Here is a 21,782-nt window from a genome sequence, read left to right on the forward strand (position 1 = left end):
TTATCAAATGCTGAGGTTTCCTGGTCACCCGAAGAAAGGAAAGATAGATTTGCGAAAGTACCAGAAATAAACAGTTCCCACAAGCATTGAAAAACTTTCTCCACACCTTTCTTCTATCTTTCAGCATCCCTCATTGGAACTGAAAAATATTTCTTCAGCTTCACTAATTCAAGAGAGTAAAATGTCATCTGTAGCTGAAGTGGATCTCCAAGTGCTTCTCTGGTTATCAGCAAGAAATAATTTTTGGTGGATCTCCATGATTCCTGATGGCATATCACTGCCTTGAATTTTTTATAAACAATAAAAACACTTTTTTCTGATTATGTACAGGTAATTTTGAAGCAAAACAGAGACCGAACAGTTTTAAATGCCTCTGAAACAATGTGGAATTTAAACTAAACTACAAAAAAAGAACAGCGTGCCTGTTGTCAAATCAAATGATTGTACAAGCAACGTACTTAGGAAACCACTCAGAACCTCCCTCTGCATGTCTGAGGCATGTCTGAGAAAAAGAATGACATACTGTTCTCTCCCTCTTTTATTTTTAAATCAAGACCTCTATTGAAAGAGGTGAAAAAGACTCTGAAAGTGACCTCCAGGTAACAAGTCCTTTAGAACAAAACCCCTTCCCATTGCATAGCATATCCTTCAGCCAAGTGTTTTAGTGGCTTCTCCTGATGACTTTCTCAAAAATTGTCACCTTTTTTCCTCCTAGCTGCAGCCATGATAATTCAGCATATTTTCTGGGAAGAGCTCAGTTCATGGCTGTGATTAGTAACTGGAGCACTTTCTTTTTGTAAACCAGTAAATTTCCCCCAAGCAGATATTAACTACAAGGCTGAGCCTCCCTCAGTTTTATACATGGGGTATTGAATGCTGTACAATACTGCATTGTAGACATGATTTTCCATTAAAGGGACGTTCCATTGTACAGCTCAGCACTTAAAAGTTTGCAAATTCCTGAATTAACAGTTATCTGTAATATCTTAATTTGCACAAGTTTTATGACACTACCTAATAATATGGTGTTATAACATTTGGCTCCCCCTGAATCTCTGTTTCACTTACTGAATGGAGAGCTCTTCATGATTTCTTTTTCATTCCAGGTGTGGCCTGATTCTTATTTACCCGGTACACACTGGTTCTTATTTACGGCACAGCTTCCAAATCCTCCCCTCAGGACAGAATTTCTAATTTTGCAACGTTCAACATCACTGCCGAATTGGATGGGTGCACACAATGAATATTCTGTAATCCACCTTTAGAGCACACTTGTGAGGGAACGTGGTTTTACTGTTCACGCTGTCACTCCAACTACATGGCTGGTAACACAGGGGGTTTGTTTGTTAATTGAGGATGCTGCTGCCAAGCACATCAGATTGGAGCTTTGATTTTCCAAAGTAAATCTCACAGTATGTTTTTGTTGTTGGTTGTTTGCTTTTGTTTTTCCTCAACCATCCAATAGCTTTGAAGACCAAACTGTGGGCTTTTTTTTTCCTCTTTTTTTCAGAAGCTGCATTTAAGAATAAGTTTGTCACGTGAATTGTGATTCTTTCCAGGTCCTCAAGCAAAAGCAAAACCGAAACAACCACAAAAAACTGAGCAACTCAGCAACCTTGTATTCATCACATCTCCACACAGAGCCACATCACAGGAGCCGAAGGGTGGCAAATGCAGGGGAAAATACATAGCTGTTGCAGCAGAGGTGCCAGAGGAAGGTAGAGGAAGTACTTCCTAAAGTGACTTTTTAATACGGCATCTTTATGATGGAAAAGTGTCAGCCTAATCTGACAGCTTTGCTTTTCATGGCCTTTCTTTTATCTTAGTTGCCAATGTCATTCAAGTCCCTTTTCCTTTTTCTTTCTTTTCTTTACAGCCCACGCCCTGTCCTTGTTTGGTTCTCCTTTCACACAATTTTGTCATTCAATTTTGTCATTCATACTTCTCAGGGCCCGTTAGTGTCTCCCTTAGTTGAGTTTTAGTTGGTTTACCCCCAGCAAATGGAAGCAATTTGCCTCCCTTGTTCATGCACCTGCCAAATTATTAACCCCTCATCACTAACATATAATGTAAAATGACCAGGTGAAATATACTGGTAGCCCAGTTCTTGATTCTCAGATTACCATGCTAAGAACCAATTCCCATTTTTCGTTTACCCCTGTTATGCTTTCAGCAATTAGTCCTGAGGCAGGGGACTCCTTCACATGACACTGGATTTAGAAGGTGTGGTATCCTCACAAACACACACGGACAAAGCTTCCCAGTGGTAAGAGAGCTGCTTGGCCCTGAGTGCTTCAGTGCTTTGCTGTTTTTTGTTGTTGTCCATTTTTTTTTTCCTGTGAAAGCTTATAGTTTGTATGCAGCCCCCTTCAGCCTGCTATTCAGGAGACTTCTTTAAGTGCATTAACAGAAAGACTACATATATCACCAAGTCTGGAGACAACTGCTAGGAAAATAATACAGCAGGTTGCAGAGCAGTGGTTTTCAATCCGTGGGTTCCTAGAATAGTTTATTTTGTGGGGTGACCTGTGGGATAGGTGAGAACCTAAAAAGAGGAAACAATTTTGAGAAGAGTGACTGCAAAGTGATGAAGGTCAGAAATCTGAGCAGAGAAGGAGGACACCAGACTTGGAAAAAGGCAGATTTCATATAAAAAGAATTGGTAACTATGGTCTTTATTTTATTTTATTTTATTTTATTTTATTTTATTTTATTTTATTTTATTTTATTTTATTTTATTTTATTATTTTATTCTAGATCCTTCCCATGGACTCCTTGGTCTGTTTCAGAAATCAAAACCCTTTCATTCTTTTTTCTCATGTCTGAGAACTGGATGAGGCTAACTCAACTACCGTAACTTTTATTAATATTCCCTGATTAGAGCCTTTAACTGTGCTGTGTTGAGGAACGCATTCTAGCCCTTCATACTTACTTGTGTGTAGAGGTTTCGATTTGTTGTCCTTTTGTCTTTTCATCCTATTAAATGCCCAGCTGTATAGTGGAGGTTAGCTGGCTGGCTGTTGTATGTTTATTAGGGATTGCCTCTTCTCCAATTTTACTAATGTTACAACTAGGAATTTTGGGTCTCTTGAATTTATGGATGGTGACTTACATGCCATTGCAGAGCTAGTTTTGGTTTCTGTCATGGAGCAGTACAGCACCCTCTTGTCTCTGTAAAAATGTCTCCGTAAAAACACAACATCAGTATGTGTGCTGTTGTTTGCAACTTTGATCTCTTCAAGGTGACTTCCAAAATGGGGGAGAAGGAGGGAGCAGAATAAGCTTGTGCCTTTCTGCTTTTTGCTTTTGTTTTTGTTTTCTCTTGATAGATAAAGAAGCAGTGAAAGATGCTTTCCCTTTCCTTTTTACAGCTTTTTCCAGAAATTTGGGCTACGTACACACCATGATGTATGCTGACTGGGATGTGCGTGAAATGACAATCTCAGAACAACTGTGTAAGGGAAAGAAGCATCGAGGAGGCTATTTTAATCAAGCTGATTTCAGTTTTGTTTGTCAACAGTATTTTACTTCATCACCTAATTAGTGTTTTGGACAAAGGCTTTGTGCATGGAAGGTTAAAGGCATTCAACCTCTTCAGACAGTAAGTTCATGCAAATTGGTTTAAGGGTCTCTCTTCTTTCAACTTAACTCAGAAATACTACAGAATACATACATTTCCTTTAGTGATAAAAGAGCAACCAAATTCAGAGGGATTACTCATAAAGCATCATCATTATTCATCACCATCAAAACATGAGTAAAAGGATAAGAACGTTTTCCTTAATTGTATAAAATTGGGGTTAGAAAGTTGCAGTTAGGGTTCTCAGAAACTATTGATCAGGCAATCATATATATGCCTACATGATTTTTTGAAAACATTGGTATTGTCCTCAAATAATTTTACATGATTAAAGTAATAACGCTCTCATACCACTACACTATAAAAAGCAAGATATTAATACCGCACATCTAATTTCTCAGACAACTTCCTTTTCAGTTCTGATCCTGGAAAAGCAATATACCAGATCAACTGTATACACATCAGAAGATCACAGCCTAGGCTGGCCAGGATCACAGAAGAGGCACAAGGTAGTAGTGCCTAAATATCTACAGTAGTATGTAAATATCTATATCTAAATATCTATAGTAGTTGTGCCTAAATATCTACAAGCCTGACTTTCTTGACCATATTGAGATTCATTAGGGACATGTGGTGGAGTTAGATCTTACACAACTCTAATGTAGTAGTAATTAAAGATTTTTATATACTTTTATAGTAAATAACAAGATTAGGTTATGATTTCTAACAGCACTGATTCAGCATTTAAGTACTAGTCAATTAACAGAATGATCTTAAGAACTTGCTACAATAGAAATAGGGGCTTAAAGGTTCGAGAATGTCAAAGTTCACCTGAGACTTACTGCAGGGTCCTGTGTGTGCGTGTGTTCTAAATTCAGCTTCCCACTTCCAAAGTCCCCCCTTAGAGTGAATTACTTACCCTATTCCCTCGACAGCGTTTATCAGTAGATAAGTTTGTTCCTTGAGGAGTCGGCTCTGAGATGTACTTCCACTCAGGAGTACCCTGACAGGAATCCCAGCTCAGGGGGAGATCGAGGATGCAGCTCACTGAAGTCTCTGAAGAGCTCGAAAACTTCTTGCTTGGGATCACTATTTATAGGAACACGAAATAACTTACTTTTAGTCAGTAATTTTCCAAGATTCAGGTCTTTTCCACTTATGTTTACGTTTCACTTCGTTTATTCATGCCACAGGGGCCCAGGAAGGGGTTGGGGGAAGGCCTGATTGTCCCAGTGCCTTTATCGCATAAACAACAGGGAAGAGAGGCAGTGTCAGGCTTCACCACACTCTACAGGTAACAGAGGAACCATACTGTGACTGCTTTTCTTTGAATCATAGACAACAGAAGAATGATGATGCTCCATATTTATTAGCTAAAGTGATTGACTTGTAGTCAGACTCAGATTCCTTATCATGCTGTTCCTGGACTCCACTGTGGTTCCTCATTTTCCCTTGAGGGATTTCATTTTCAACTGCCTGCTTGACTTAGGATTTTGCATCTGGGATCTCCCCAGTACAAGAGTGACATAGATCTTCTAGAGAGGGTCCAGAGTAGAGCCACAAAGATGATTAAGGGATTGGAGCATCTGTCTTATGAGGAAGGACTAAGTGAGCTGGGCCTGGTTAGCCTAGAAGAGGAGATTAAGAGGGGATCTTATCAACCTCTACAAATACCTGAGGGGATAATGTAAAGAGGATGGGACCAAACTCTTCTCAGTGGTGGCCAGTGATAGGATGAGGGCAGAAAGGTATAAACTGAACCACAGGAGGTTTCATTGCCATATGAAGAAAACCTTCTTTATGGTTTGGGTGACATAGCACTGGCACAGGCTGCCCAGGGAAGCTGTGGAGTCTCCTCCGGAGATATTCAAGGCCCGCCTGGATGCCATCCTGCGCAATGTGCTCTAGGTGGTCCTGATTGATCAGTGGGGTTGGACTAGATGATCTCTGGAGGTCCCTTCCAACCTCAACCATTCCGTGATACTGTGATCTTATCCACAGGGAAAAGTACATTTCAGACAAATTTTGGTGCGTTTGAAATGCTGCTGTTGATCATCACTTCACTGCTACATGTACTTCTGTTGATATAAACCATAGAACTGCATGATCCTTCAGGTTTAGCCATAGCACAGTCATACTGTATCTCCCTAAACATTGATCAAAAGAAGAAAAAAAATACATAAACTAATGTTATAGTTGGCACCTTGGTTCATGCTATCCAAAGGAACACTCAAAACGCATTATTTTCTGCAAATACTAACTGTAAATAAGCCCAATTAAATTGATTCTCTGCTCCATACGTTTCAGCTTCCCTCTGTCCCCCGTACAAATCTTCTACTCTCAGACTACTGTCTCTGCAGACATGAAAAACTTGCAGCATGTTATTTATTTGTGGCACCATGAAGCTATTTTTGGGTTAGACCCCATTTTTTAATGGCAATGAGGAGATGTTGTTGACTTCAGGCATAGAACTAAATAATTTAACCATAATAGCACCACTAAACTTAGAATAATATGTCATGTGTAAAATGCAGGGTAATAGTCTGTTGTCAGCATATCATAATTCAGGCAGTAACGACTCCTCTGCCCTGCACATAGGAAAAACAAAAGAAAAATAAAACAGAAATAATTTACAAACTCTTTATAGGTCTGTGGGTGTGCCACTAACAGCTCTGACTCTATATCTTCTCAAAATGAAATTTTAAATGAGAACCTGAATCAGGACTAGACACTTTGCTAAAGCAGCAAGGCAACACTGGAGAGCACCTGGCTTCAGTGGCACAGATTTCGTGTTAACACAGGCAGCCTCAGATGCCCCTTGTCAAAGATCAACATGTTTTGTGTCTTCCTCTGCAGCCCCAAGGATAAATACCCTTTGCCTGATTCATAAAAAAACTAGACAGATCCAGTCTCACCAACTGACTTCCCTGCTTGGAGCCCAGTGACATATATAACATGACTTAGGTGCAGGAGTGAAGCGATCCATCTTAAATGTCTTCCTCTCCATCCCATCCCTCAATATGGTCCAAATGTTTGAGAAAAAAGCACCTTCCTGATGCCTGTAGGGTAGTATCAGTGACATTACTCAGTGAAAAGTAGAAGAATAGTTTTCTGCATTTAACTAAAACCTTGTAATTCCCCATTATAACATGCCAGCAACTATATCCGGAGCATTTTTAGATGTACTCGTTGACTATGATAACAGAAGGAAAGAAACTAGCAAAATGCTGGTACATCTCCTGCCTTCTTTTGTTGTTCTTGTTTTAAAGACTGACTATTGTATTCCTATGCCCTCCTCTTCCCCAACACAGTCATTCCAACACCAGAAAATAATGTAACTTTACAAATTAGTAACAATAATAAGCTGTTTTTTTTCTTTTTTTTGTCCCCCCCCCCCCCCCCCCCGGTATCCCACCTACCATTTTCACTGTACCAAGCTCATCTTGGATATCACCAGATGAGCTTTAAAAGATACTCCCTGTATCTCAGAGGCAGTTACTTTTAAAGACATTTTAAGCTCTGACCAAGTGCATCCAACGTAGGTCCCAACTTCAACTCACATGCCAACATCAGACCCTACAGATAGCAGTAAACTAAGTCACCACCCTTGCCTTTCCATTTCTACAAAGACTAGGTAGTTGGGTATTCCACGTGCTTTGAAATAGCAGCTTCTTGATTTAAAACAACAGATGTTGTGCAATTATGTTCTACACAAATACTATTGCTCCCCTGCCTGTTGGAAACAGAAATGGGTCTGTAGTTTGACAAAAAGATGAACAAAATGGGGCTAGTTGATGTTCACACTTGGGAGTCAAGTCCTAGGGACTTTCCATTCCTGTGACTTGATGTTCCCAGGAGCCAGACACAAGTGATTTCTAATTATGGATTCATAGTGTTCAAATAATCTTTTTGAATTTGAAATTAAAGACAATGAAGTCTCTGCTATTAAGAAGACTTAACAGAAGCTTCTCAATGAGCAAATCCAAGAGAGCAACTGGAAAACAAGCTGAACTGATAACATCTGTAAATTTCTGTATCGCCACTGAATAGATATTTTGGTGATGCTGACAGGATTTTCAATGGACAGTGTTCATGTTTTGATCTGCTATAAAGAGTATGTCATTCTTTTGAGTATCTTGGAGACTTTACAGGTTTGGGAGAAGGCAATTACAACAAAGACGTGTGTGGCTTTCAGCACTTTGCAAGGAAACTCTTGACTACTGGTAGGTTCAGGCTACTAATAAAGGAAACGGTATGGTTGAGAGCCACAGATGGAGGTCACGAATTTACATGAAGTGTTACAGATGACACAGATGAAGTCTTAGGATTGTGAAGGAAGGGGGATACATTTTTTATTGCTTCAAGGCAACATATTCACTGAAATCGATGGCCTGCATGAGAATCGGTGATTTTATGCATATATGGGATTTGAGGGGAAAAAACGGAGAAAAGAAGAAAAACAAAACATTTGCTGCTCACTGGAGCTGGTTGGAAGTTTTCCCTGTGCTTTAGATGAGCACCTCCGCTTCAGACACGGCCCAGCAAGCAGGATGCTTGCCACATACTCGTCTGGTGTTCATCGGAATTGACGTCCTGACTTTTGTATTGCTCACACATTGAAAAGGCTACTAACTCTCACAGGATACATGGTTGATGTTGGTATAATATCATTCTATGATGTTTTATATCAGTGCAGGCCAACCTCGGTAAAAGGATTTGATGGATTCTGATAAGTTCCATAAGTAATTCTTTTGTGGTATGACTTGTTAGGGTTTTTTATGCAGAAGTCAAGCAGACAGCACATTAGATTCTGAATGTCACTTACTACCAGAATGTGTCTGGCAACACAGCAGTATTTACCACTGAAATGTATTATTAATGCAGACAGAATGATTCCTCAGCTGAAACGATACACTTTCCCTCCCCCTTAAATGAAGTATAATCCAGAAGGCATAATTGCATTGGATATATAGTAAACTTGAAGCTAAATGGGTCATAAATCAATAAATAACTCAGCCCGCAGCTTCACAGTTTATTGATTCACAAGCTGTTTATCCCCCACCTCTCACCATACACTCTGTATCAACTGCAATTATGCTTAATTATCCTTTTTTTGTGTATGTATGGAGACTTACATGCTTCATCAGACCAAACAGACACCAGTTTTGAAGCTACAATAATAAGAAGAGCACTTTGCTGCCTCTTGTTTACTTTAGAAGTGTATTAAATTCATTTCAGCCTTATTCAATGCTTACCCAACATACATGCTCATTGCTTACACACACACAATTATTGTTATTTAGGATGTGATAACTGACCGGTGTGGTGGTTTTAACCAGCTGACAGCTGAGCTCCATCACAACAACTCTCTCACTCCCTCTCCTCGAAGGAAAAGGGGGAATTCACACGCTTCTGTTATGCCCAGACAGCAGGTGTAAAAGTTGTTTTACGGGAAGGGAAATTAAAAAGGGGAAAATACAAGCTCAAGGACACAGCTACAAAAGAAATCAGATCAAGCATCGCATTGTGAAGTAAAGCTGTTAGTCACACAGCTTGAATTCAAGATTGCTGCCAGTCACCCTGCTAAATCACAGGTATAGAAGACAGCATGCTATAGATGTTGTACATGTAAACACTGCCCAAGTGACAAGCCTCCTGGACGAAGTGAATGGAAGAAAGGAGTGAGAGGTGTAGTACTGTACCACTGTGTGACCCAGCAGAGCAGTTGTTTCACATTATGAACTGCTGTGAAAGCATGAAATCAATAACTTGAATACATCATACTAACTCCATATTGAGGTCAATGAACTTTATTAAAAAATTGGTTAGGTTTGCTATGTTCTCAATTAATTTCTATGCACTTCACACCTTGTTTTTATCTCTTTATTTATTTATTTTTCTTAAGGGGTGGCATTGCATGCAGTCACAACCCTTCGGGCAGATCTGTGATATCAACTTATTTCATAACCCTTTGGACCTCAAGTATATATTGTTATGCTTCATACAAAGTATTTACTTTGGCACCTGTCATTGTCACCTGTACTATGAAAGAAACATTTAAATAAAGGGTCATGTTATTACTAGAACGATGGCAAGTTTCTCCAAGCTCGCACATGAACATTTGTCAGTAGTCAGAGCTTGTTTCTACATAAAAGCAGTCACAGCATTGAAGAAATGTCTAGTGGGATTGTACTACAGCTAGCCAAACTTTTGAATCTCTCCAGAGTGGGGGATGGAAGCAAAGGGCAAGTAAGGAAAGAAATAAGAACCAGTTTGTAAATGAACATCAAATAATAATTCCACCATATTCAACAATGTTCTTTTGAAACGCCCACATATTCAACAATGTCCACACATTCAACAACGTTCTTTTGAAACAGAGAGAGGTCTACACCTAAGTCATCGGGTCAAAAACTTTGTATCAAGTTTAATTTTATTCACAGAATCACAGCACATGTGCGCCACAGCTGGGAAGGTGGGTGGTGGATCTCTGAGCCGTGGAGTTTTCTAGTACTAGAGTGAGATCTGTGCACAGATCATTTATAGCAGACTCAAGCTTTTATTTGTGTTGTTAGGGACCTGTGAAACAGTGTCCTTCAAAATCACTAGTGCCATATAGCAACGCTTTATTTAAATTCCCTCAAGGCAGATGCACTCCCAGTCAACTGGAGGGCTGTACAATAATGCAGTCAAAGCAGATTTATTAAGCTCAAAAACACATGACCCAGGCAACAGGGATAAGAGTGTGAGTGAGAGGCCTTACAGTTACCCAGTAAATTTATTTCTTTCTCTGCAGCGCAGTACATCGGACTTCCTGATAAAATAATGGAACCATCACTGTTAGGTGCTACCACAGGCCTTTCAACAATAAATAAAGTTGGGTAGTCTCTACTCCCATGCATTTACAAGGATTATTCTCAATTAATTACTCCAAATAAAATGTAAACGGAACCGATGATGTAGTTGGGCCTCATGTTAGGCATATATATGCACAAATGAATTTACAGCACCTGTAGGTCTAAAAGCAAAAATTAAAGGAAGGGATCATTTAGAAAGAAGAAGTCTGTCCTCCAGTTATTATCATCAGCAAGGTCATAATCAGAGCTAGCCAAATGAGAAGTGCCCATTTCTGCACAGCTGCTCCTTTTTGCTGCAGTTACAGCCCAAAGACACTTTGTTGTTACATAAGGAATTGATGTATGCTGTTGCTGCTATTGGCCTTGCTATAGTTTTTATAGTATGTGCTATTAGTGGTATCTGCTTCAGCCATGCACAGAGACACACAGCCACAGGTAATGCTTCCCAAAAATTTCCTTGCAAAGCAAACACAGGTCATCACTAGCAGAGAATATGGAGTCCCTGATTCCTCAATAAAATCCCACAGGAACCTGTGACAGACCAGCAACCTGAATCAAGGAACTGGTCGTTCTCCTTTTTCGCACAGAAGCTGGGAAAGAAGATGAAAAACACATTGTTTGAACTTTGTCAGTTGTTGAAAGAAATGTCTGAGTTACAATGAAACAAGAAGTACAGCTCCCAGAATCATCCCTCCAACCGCAATATTGAACAGATGGCAACAGTGTTAGTGGAAACTTATCACAATTTTATTAGCAAATTGAAAAGCATTTGGATAGCAATCACCACAATCAGCATTTTCACAAGTCCTAGAAATTGTAATAAGGTTCTAGAGACAAGTTGCCTTCACATCCTAATCAAGAATGGATGTGTTTAACTTAGGCATCCAAAAGCCAGAATACTCCATCACTGAATCTTCAACAAGGAATTTTGACTACAGATAACCAGGCCTTTCAAAACAGGAATTCATTCAGAGATAAATTACCCTTACATTTCTTCCTTACATCCCTGAGGTTAAGTAATGCCTGCTGAAGAATTTCATTTAGTTCTGTCTCAGGAAAAAGACATGTCTTTTTCTTCTTCTTTTTTTTTTTTTTTTTCTTTTTTCATTTTAGTACCACTTCATGGCTGGAAAGCCTGCTATCTCACCCCAATTAACAGCATTCTTGTATGTCCACAGTTTATTTAAATTTAATCCTGGATCTATAAAACACCAGTTGCTTATTCAAAATACTTCATTCTTTCTGTTATAATACAATTTTCTTCCACAATCCATAACTGGCAGGACATCAATAATTTTCTCTTCTTAGTTAACTTTTCATTATTTAGTTTCAAGGAAGACCTGAGTGGATTTTTTTCTGTTTACGGTGGTTGTTTCTTTCTTGTTTGCTTGCTTGCTTTTTGTTATTGTTGTTGTTGTTCAGTTATTTCAGGTTTTGTTTGCAAAACAATTGCATGTTTCAGAATTTTGCCCAGAAAAATGAGCAATGTCATTCCTGGCCTGAAACCAGCAGGTGGAGCCATGTCAGCTTTCTATGCAGCAGAATTATTCCTCCTGAGAGACTTTTGAAGTAGATCAGGCATTTGTGTCATGCACATATTTTTCATCTGGACAAAAAACAATCTGCCTTTTCCTGCAGAACCTTCAACCATATCTCACCATTATCACTGTGACTGTATTTAGCTGTGGCAGAAAGATATTTTTGCAGGAAACAGGCTACGTATTTCACAACAACAAATCTGTCAAAAGCCTCTGCAAGAGCTTAGCTAAGGACTTGGTGTTGGGATTGAATACCTGGCCTTCTGATGTGCATACTGGCACCAAACCATGCAGCTGGGCTAGGAAGCATAGAATCATTAGGGTTGGAAAAGACCTCCAAGATCATCTGGTCCAGCCGTCCCCCCACCAGCACTATCACCCACTAAATCATGTCCTAAGTACCACTTTTACCCTTTCCTTAAACATCCCCAGGGACGGTGACTCCACCACCTCCCTGGGCAACCTGTCCCAATGCCTGACTGCTCTTTCTGAGAAGAAATGTCTCCTCATTTCCAACCTAAACCTCCCCTGGTGCAACTTGAGGCCATTCCCTCTTGTCCTATCACTAGTTACCTGTGAGAAGAGGCCGACTCCAGCTCCCCACAACTTTCCTTCAGGTGGTTGTAGAGAGCAATAAGCTCTCCCCTGAGCCTCCTCTTCTCCAGACCAAACACCCCCAGCTCCCTCAGCTGCTCCTCACAGGACTTGTGCTCCAGGCCCTTCACCAGCTTTGTAGCCCTTCTCTGGACACGCTCCAGGGCCTCGATGTCCTTCTTGTAGTGAGGGGCCCAAAGCTGAACACAGTGCTCAAGGTACGGCCTCACCAGAGCAGCGTACAGGGGGACGATCACCTCCCTGCTCCTGCTGGCTGCACTATTCCTGACACAAGCCAGGATGCCGTTGGCCTTCTTGGCCACCTGGGCACACTGCCGGCTCATGTTCAGGCGAGCATCAATCAGTACCCCCAGGTTCTTTTCCTCTGCAGGAAGATTTAAAAGCTACAGAGGTATGAGTTTTTCTGCACACCACTGCGTACCAGCACCCTGCTGTATACCAACACAAATGCACACACAAGATCCCCGTGAAACAATTTATTATGGCCTTCCTATGTTCTTCCTTTGCATTTTGCCTGCTCACATCTCACCTCCTCCCAGGCCTTGCTAATGCTGGTCACCTCTGAGCAGACTGAAGCAGCTGCCCAGCTTTGACAAGCTGCCTGCAAGAGTAGGTGCTTCCTCTGTGCTTTAAGCAGGAGTGAATGCATATACATACACCTGATGGTCTGAAGGGCAGCATGGGTGATGTTCAGATAGTCTGGATCAAAATCAAGGCCCACAAAACCCACTACTGTAGTTGCCAGTTCCTGTGATCTCCTGCATGATCATAGATGTCTTCTCATGTGGATCTATCAGCAAAACCAAGACCTTTTTCCTGAAGTTGATCACAAAACTGTTTATTTCAGTGAAATAAGCCTTACAGCCATTTACATATAAGCAGTGCTTACATTTTGCAGCACTGGATAAAAATCCCACAGATTAGACACCAAAGCTATAAGCCATCCAGCCCCTGTAACAACAAGGTTATTAAAACAGTGGTGTGCTGGATCCCTGTACCTAGAAAATGTGCTTACTTTTCTGTTCCTCAGACAGATGATAATTTAATACTTTGGACAATACATCAGGACTAAATCAAATACTTTCTCTTGACTGTGCCACAGGGCATGTTGCTGATTGACAAGTAGCAAGACAAATACGCCTTTCCCTTCCTACCAGCTACCTGTTACTTTTTATTTGTGCATGATTAGGCAATAAAAAGCAGCTGATCTTTCTACTTAATATCAAAATGCAGCAGGCCAAACCTTGCTGTTAGGCACCTGTGATCTCAAACTCCAATCTTAAAGAAAAATAAGATGTGGATAATAAAAAATGGTAGAGTGAAAATAGCAACCCAAATCTCTGGCTCTAGATAATTTTTCTAATCAAGAAGGATAAAGAGAATTAATAGGAACTGCTGTATTTATTGTAACAAATTACTCCTTGGATAAACAAGGTAAAATACGAGGCCTACAGAAATAGTTGCATTTTCAGAAGTGCTTGGAGTGATCACCTGTGTTGTATGTACTTATCAGCAAGTTTATTCTTTGGTTAAAGCATATGGGGAGACTTTGAGATGGGATGCCATATAAGTCTTAATTGCTACTATTTTCATAGCTTGGACAAATCAGTACTGCCCCATTAATTTAACTCCAACCATTCAAACCAATTTTGGTAATAATCCCTACTGTAAAAAATCTAACGTCCTTTCCCCAAATCACCTACTACACTATCTGACTGTATTTGAATGCACCTAAGTCAGGATAGCACTGAGAAGGTGGAAGTCATATAGCTGCCGAGTTTCCACCTGAATGCCAAATACATGTACTCAGACTGCTCATAGCCTAACAGGCACTCTGAATTTCTGGTGACCTCTCTCCTGCTTTGTTAGCAGAGTTGTTTGTTTGTTGATGGTCATTTCTGTGCTGAAGACTTACACTACACTTCAAATTCTAGCTTCCCTGGGAGACCTGGGCTGATCAGTTCAGATGCTTTCACTTGGTTAAATGAACTGGAAAGGAAGCTGGAATGATCAAGAGGGATGTGTGGTACTGCTTATCCCTGTCTACGATGTCTGACAGTTATCTATGCCAGCATTCGAGCAGTTTCAGTATTACCTGAATCATGAGGGACTATTTCAGTAATTTTCTTGGGCTCTGTGTGAACTGTAAAACCAAAAATAAGGACTAAAGCAACAAGGGGATTGTAGATTATCTGCATCTATCATGCACAAGACTGAAAAGTATCTTCAACTAAACAGTTCAGTAAAGAATAGTATTATCTACTACCATTTATTATTATTATTATTATTATTATTATTATTATTATTATTATTATTATTATTTTACAAAGGAGTAAATAAGGGACCAGTTACAGTTCTCTTTTAAAAGCTAGGATTAAGACAAGCTAGTAGCTCTGTTGGCTATGTTCTGAGTAGACTTAAGAAGCCTCTATACCTCACCTGAGCTGATAGCATCCCACTTAATTCCTAAGAAGCTCCTCCAGCATGTAAACAACCGAGAAATGCTGGTGCTCTGCTGTCTGGGGTTGCCTGGTTGGATATGCTAATTCATTATCCTACATGGATGACGCCATACTTAGGAGCAAGCCAGAAGAATGAATGAAGAAGACCAGAAAGACGGAGTGTTTAGTCATAAACTAGTAATTTGACTATTCTGCCATTTTCAAATATGTTTCGCTTCCCAATCTTATCTATGAATAATAGTAAGGAACATACTTTCAAATATTCTCCTATGGTTCTGTTAATGTAAGCTAAATCACAGACGTTCTCAGTACTCAACTGCAGATTTAGATCTGGTAGAAAGCTAAGGGATGAGAGTGAGGCAGCCGTTTACTGATTAGCTTGGACTTTTAGTCTGGCTGTGTCATGTGCATGATTCACCTCTCAGTTGTAGGATAAGCCTGACATACAAGCCCACCAGGCTCAGGGGAGACCTTATCACTCTGTACAACTACCTGGAAGGAGACTAGCCACGTGGGGGTCAGTCTCTTCTTCCAAGCAACAAGCAATAGGATAGAAGGAAATGGCCTCAAGTAGCATCAGAGGAGATTTAGATCAGCTATGAGGAAAAATTTCTTCACCAAAAGGGTTGTGAAGTATTGGAACAGGCTGCCCAGGGAGGTAGTTGAGTCACCATCCCTGCTGGTCTTCAAAAAATGTGTAGATATAGAGTTTAGTTACATGGTTTAATCATGAACTTGGCAGTGCTAGGTTAAAGGTTGGACTTGATGATTTTGGAGGTCTTTTCCAACCTAAATGGTTCTATGATTCTATGATTTTAAATGGTTGTGTATCTTTAGACATGCAAAATTCACAGGCACACTGTTATTTGACCTCATATAAGACAAAGACATGTTAAACTCAATTTGATATCATGGCTGATATCATTTCATAACATTCTGATTTATTACAAAGGTCAACTTTTCAAACCCACTGCTTCTCCAGATCTGTTAGATTGTATCCTTCGTAAAAAAAATACTGTTGTTCCAGATAGCTAAAAAAAATGCTCTAGCTATAAATTTAATTACAAAATCCAATATTGACATCTAATGGATAGATGAGAGAAATCTTAAAGCGAAGACTTTTGTTAAGGAAGAAGTTCATTCAGCATAATAAGTACACATATATTTATAGTCCTTTAGTCTAAGTTACACACACCCATACACACAAAAAGCAAAAAAGGAAATGGAAATTTATTACAGGCTGGGAGGAATAGTGTTAATGTAATTCACTCTTGAAAGCATATATGAGAAACAATAATAAGCAACAGCTTTTCTAAATATCTGCATTTTAGACAAATCTAAAAAAAGTATGGATGCACATTTTTGCATGCATAAAATATTTCTATGTAAATGAGGATGTTGAAAAAAATAATATTATTTTCTCTTTGCTTCCTTTTAGTATTAGGTGCTTTGATTTTTGAAGGGTTTCCTCGGAACAATTTCAGTTGTTCTTCACTGTGCGGACTGAGGAGAGCTAGAATTTTAAAACAAAAGTTAAGTATATGATGGCAGCATTGCAAGGTTATTAATGCTTTTGTGCCTCTTCACCTCTGTGAAATCTTGTTGTAATAGCCCGCAAGTGTAATGATACTCAGCTCTTTATGCATCTCAAAGACTATCAGGGAGACTGGTATTATTCTCCCTATTTTCAAATGGGGAAACTGAGGCATGGGAATAAGAAAATATTTCTCTAAGGTTTCCTGTCTGCTTGTACAGAGGTAGTCACAGAAGCCTGGCAGGTCTCCTGACTCTCCAGTTATACAAAGCCCTGGTTGCCTCCCAGATCCCAAGAGGGATCTATTTGTAGAGCTGCAACTCTGCAGCAGAAACAAAAGAAGTTAGTAGCAGAGGCTGGCCTTGATGAGAGTCAGAGAAAATTGTCATGCCTTGCACACATACAGAGCCTATTTGAAGTGGATGGCTTTTGTGCTGACAGGAGCAGCTGTGCTTGCTCCCCTGATTCGATAATGAGATCTGTGAGTTTGTAGTATGTCTTTTCAAAAACAAGGAGGTCTAGCCTGATTTTGATGTTTTGCTTGGGATAAACTTACCCCTTTATTTTCCACACCCACTTTCTGCGCCCTTGTTTTCTCCCTCCCTGCAGACTTGCAGGACATACAGATCTAATCATTGCTAATGAAAATGCTCCTCTCCAAGTATCAAAACAGCAAAGGTAATAATAAGGAATAGTTCAACCTGATACACACATGGGAAGGACAGAAGAAAATAAAACAACTGCACATACAAGTCTGTTATATAAACAAACAGCCCCTCCTTCACTCCGTTCCCATTTTCCTCCCTGACCCAATTTGTGTCCATGTAGGGCAGAAGGTGGAAAAAAAGGATAATTGCTCTACTTGGAGGTTACTGGTTACTAGATGAAGCTACTCTCTTAAATAATTAGTGCATCCCTTTCATCTGGCTTTAAAATGTACTTTTTCTTCAGGTGCTGGAGGTTTACTGCACAGTAACAAAAGAAAAAGTCTGTATATTCTTGATTTATGGTTTTAAGATTGCAAAACATTTAATTCCCACCGGCCTCTACTTTCATCCTTGTGTTCAGACACAGCCATTTTGATAGGTCTCCTCCGCCTTTGTTTGAACGTGCTGAACTGACACTTTTCCCAGCTGTGAAGAGCAACAGTCACGCAGGGTAAGATGCCTTCCCTCTACCCAATGCAAAAGGGAACAAAGCTCTGATCAGCAGAGGGACAAAAGGTGGGTATAAAATCCAGCACAAGGATTAACTGTTTCCTTAAAAAGCCACAAAGTACTACAACCTGTAGGCCCACATCAGCAAAGGATCTGCACCCAGCCATGTGCCTGGCCTCCGTGCATGGTAGGCCTGACAAACATTTTTGGACCTGTCTAGTGTACCCGCATGCTGTTAGTTTAAAAAGACATCGGACTTTTTCCTGAACTTCAGGAAACCGTAAGTGGCAAATGTTAAAATTGCTGTAGTGTGGTGCAGTGAGTAGTTAGGAACAAAGATGTAAGACAGAGCTCTCAGCATTTCAGTCTTAGAATTGAGATATAACACTGTTCTGGGCTACCTCTCATCTTTCCTTGCATGAATTTCTCACCTGCTGCTCTTATAACGAGAGGAACAGATTAGGCTGAGAGAGCCACACTAGGCAAAATGAGATCTAATATTCTGGGGAGGGTGAAAACATCTAGCCAGAAATTAATGTGGGCTGTTTGGGAATCAAACACTAGGACCCATACTACAAACTTAAGGCAAAAGCCAATTATCTTCTTCAGTTTCACCTCTATAAAAAAATGAAACTATGAAATTCCCTTTCAGTTTCTGTCAATATCTGTCATAGGAACACCTGTTAAATGGCCCTTAAAGAGGACTTTCACAACTTGAGCTGGAAGCACAAAGCCAAACATAGCAGGAGGCAACTACAATGCTCTGCTGCTTATCTGAGAGAAAAGGTAAACATAAGACTTGGTCATTTCCAACAAAGAGAGGTCTACTGAGGATCCCACTCACAGTGGGATATCAGTGGATATCAGATGCATGTTCTGGCCTCCCTCTGCCATGAAACAGGTATGGGACTTTGTCCCAGCCTCCACACCTCTCTGGTCTTGTATTTATTTTTGTTGTTACATACAGGTCCTACCAGGAGAGACATCAGAGTAGCAGACAACCTTTGAACCTCTGAAGTAGCTTCCAGTCCTACTATTGCCACCAGGAATAAAATTTAGCACTGCTGTGGATTTGGCCATTTTGTTAGGAACTGTAGTGAAGATAGCAGTAGCTGTTTTCACCCCGAAGAACATTCAGCTTCAGGGAAAATACTAATAAGAAAAGATGGGCACAATAGATAATAAATGAGAGCATAAATATGGAAGAAGAGGGGGAAAACGAGGTAAACGTGAAATAAGTCTAGAGGGTGTCATTGTGTAAATTGGTTGGAAAAAAATGTTTCTACTTAGAATAATTTTGCATAGCACTGAACACAAGAGATACTGGGGTCATCCTAGCTGAAATGTCCCAGAACTGTTAATAAAGTGGTGATAAACAGAGACTCCTAAAGTAGAGGACTTTATAGTAGACCCAGTTGGACTGCATGCTAATTTTCACATTTTGGCTGCAGTAAAGCCCAAAGTTTCATCTAGTGCCACAGGCCACTGACTTCTTCCTGTATTTTGTCAGAAACTGCTTATGTTCAGAAGCATACAGGGCAGTTTGCTGGCCATTTTTATGAAAACATGGAGCTTTTGGTGAAGAGTTTCTGTGAAGCTTTCCAGGAAGTGGCTGACATTGTCCTGCACGGAGGTTTGAGGAGGAGGGAAGAACAAAGGAAATATAATTTCTGGTCAGCACAGAGGGATAGTTAATGAAGAACCATGTGTCTTAGAACGACTTGTACTAGTTCCCATGAAGACAGATAGGAAAAGTCCTCTAAAAATTATGAAGCATCTTGACCATAAGGCAAACTTTCTCCTCACTCCTGTTTACTCAAAAGTAACTCACACTCACTTGCAATTTAACACCAATTATTCTCATTGTATAAAAAAGGGTAAGAATAAGTCTCCTGGTCCCTCTTTTCAAAACAGTATTTTATAAATTGCTTGCATATTGCTTCTGATTCATCTCCTGATGCTTGACTGCATTAGGCAAAGTATCACCAGGTGATCAAGAGAAGTGATCCTTCCTACCTATGCACCTGGAGTACTTGTATTGGGTTTATGTGGCAAGGGTTTGGTAGCAGGGGGCTGCAGGGGTGGCTTCTGTTAGAAGAGTCCAGAAGGTGCCCCATGTTAGATAAAAGCTAGTTTCAGCCAGCTCTAAGAGGGACCCGCTGCTGGCCAGAGCTGAGCCAATAAGCGATGTTGTTTGCACCTCTGTGAGAACAGATTTAAGAAAGGGGAAAAAAAAGCAGTGCAACAACATCTAGGAAGAGAGGAGTGAGAAACAATGCTGCAGACTCCAAGGTCAGTGCAGGAGGGCAGGAGGTGCTCCAGGCATGCAGCAGCAGTTCCCCTGCGGCCTGTGGAGAGGCCCCTGGTGGAGCAGGCTGTCCCCCTGCAGCCCATGGGTCCCACACGGAGCAGATCTCCACGCTGCAGCCCGTGGAGGAGCCCCCGGTGGAGCAGGTGGATGTGGCCTGGAGGAGGCTGCGGCCCATGGAGAGCCCCCGCAGGAGCAGGCCCCGGGCCGGAGCTGCAGCCCGTGGAGAAGAGCCCACGCAGGAGCTGCTGCCCGTGGGGTCCCACGCTGAAGCAGTTTTCTCCTGATGGGTGGACCCCGTGGCATGGACCTATATTCAAGCAGTTTTTGAAGTACTGCAGCCCACGTAAGATCAGTTCAGGAAGAACTGCATCCTGTGGGAGGGACTCCACACAGGAGCAGGCGAAGAGAGTGACCATGAAAGAGCAGTGGAGGCAAAATGTTATTGACTGACCGCAACCCCCATTCCCCTGTGCCAGCTGGGGGAAAGACATAGAAGAGGATGGATGGAGGGAAGGTTTTGGTTTGCTTTTAGTTTCTCACTGCTCTAGTCTGCTAGGGATAGGCAATACATTATATTAATCTCCCTATGCTGAGTCTGTTTTGTCTGAGACGATAATCGTTGAGCGATCTCCCTGTCCTTGTCTCAGCCCTTGAGCCCTTTTCATCACATTTTCTCCCCATTTTCCTTTGAGGAAGGGGAATGAGAGAGTAGTTGTGGTGGAGTTTAGCTGCCCAGCTGGGTAAAACCACCACAGTACTGTGTCCAGTTCTGGGTTCCCCAGTACAAGAGACATATGGACACACTGCAAAAAGTCCAAAGTAGAGCCACCAAAATGATCAATGGACTGGGCACCTCTCCTAAGAGGAAAGGCTGAGAGATATGGGACTGTTCCGTCTGGAGAAGAGAAGGCTCAGGGCGGTTCTTAGCAATGGGTATAAATACCTGAAGGGAAGGTGCAAAGAGGACAGAGTCATGTTATTTTCAGTTTAGCCCAGTGCCAGGACAAGAGGCTATGGCTACGAGCTGGAACACAGGAGATTCCATCTAAACATCAGGAAGCACTTCTTTACTGTGCAGGTGATAGAGCACTGGCACAGGTTGCCCAGAGAGGTTGTGGAGTCTCCCTCCTTGGAGATCTTCAAATGATGTCTGACATGGTCCTGGGCAACTTGCTGTAAGTGACCTTGCTTGAGCAGGGGGTTTGGACCAGATGACCTCCAGAGGTCCCTTCCGTCCTCAACTGTTCTGTGGTTCTGTACTAAGTCATTTTTTTATTTTTATTTTTTAAACACTTCAAAAATACTCTCTCATATCAGATGGTTGGAAGAGAAGACAGGATACCATGTGGGGATGGCACCACCAATGTAGTCAGTCACATTTTCTCATACATAACCACTGCTTGAGATAACCTAGCAAAGGCAGGCAAGTGGTAGGTCAGAGGCAAGGAAGGCTATGAAAGGAATGGAGCAAATAAAGAGGGAAATTAGAGTCGGGGAAAGTAAATGGCAAGAGAAGATTCAGGAGTAAACTTCTCTCTACATTGCCTTCACCCATCTGCAACCTGCATAATTATTGAACCAAATGTCACTTTTGTTTCTTCGTCTCCGTAACATACTACTGCCACTGAATTTCAGCATGGCTTGTTCTTGCTATTCTGTTATGATGGTTTAAGAATATGTGTGTTGTCACTCCCCAGTATGGTTTGTGTAGACTGCATCCATGCAGTT

The 21,782-nt window shown here is 41.0% G+C and overlaps 1 protein-coding gene across 19 annotated transcripts in view; it reads right to left on the minus strand.

The window, feature by feature from the left end:
* Positions 1-21,782, minus strand: part of LOC308195067 (uncharacterized protein) — a 1,623,621-nt gene that overhangs the window by 69,226 nt on the left and 1,532,613 nt on the right. For 16 of the 19 annotated variants that reach the window (XR_013951194.1, XR_013951195.1, XR_013951196.1 and 13 more), the window contains one exon: positions 4,500-4,669. The exons of 1 other annotated variant lie outside the window; for it this stretch is intronic. The gene's annotated coding sequence lies outside the window, so the exon portion shown is untranslated. 2 more of the 19 variants (XR_013951198.1, XR_013951208.1) reach the window with 2 other exon arrangements.

This window comes from Anser brachyrhynchus (genome assembly GCF_964034855.1).
Source record: "Anser brachyrhynchus genome assembly, chromosome: 4".
NCBI lineage: Eukaryota > Metazoa > Chordata > Aves > Anseriformes > Anatidae > Anser > Anser brachyrhynchus.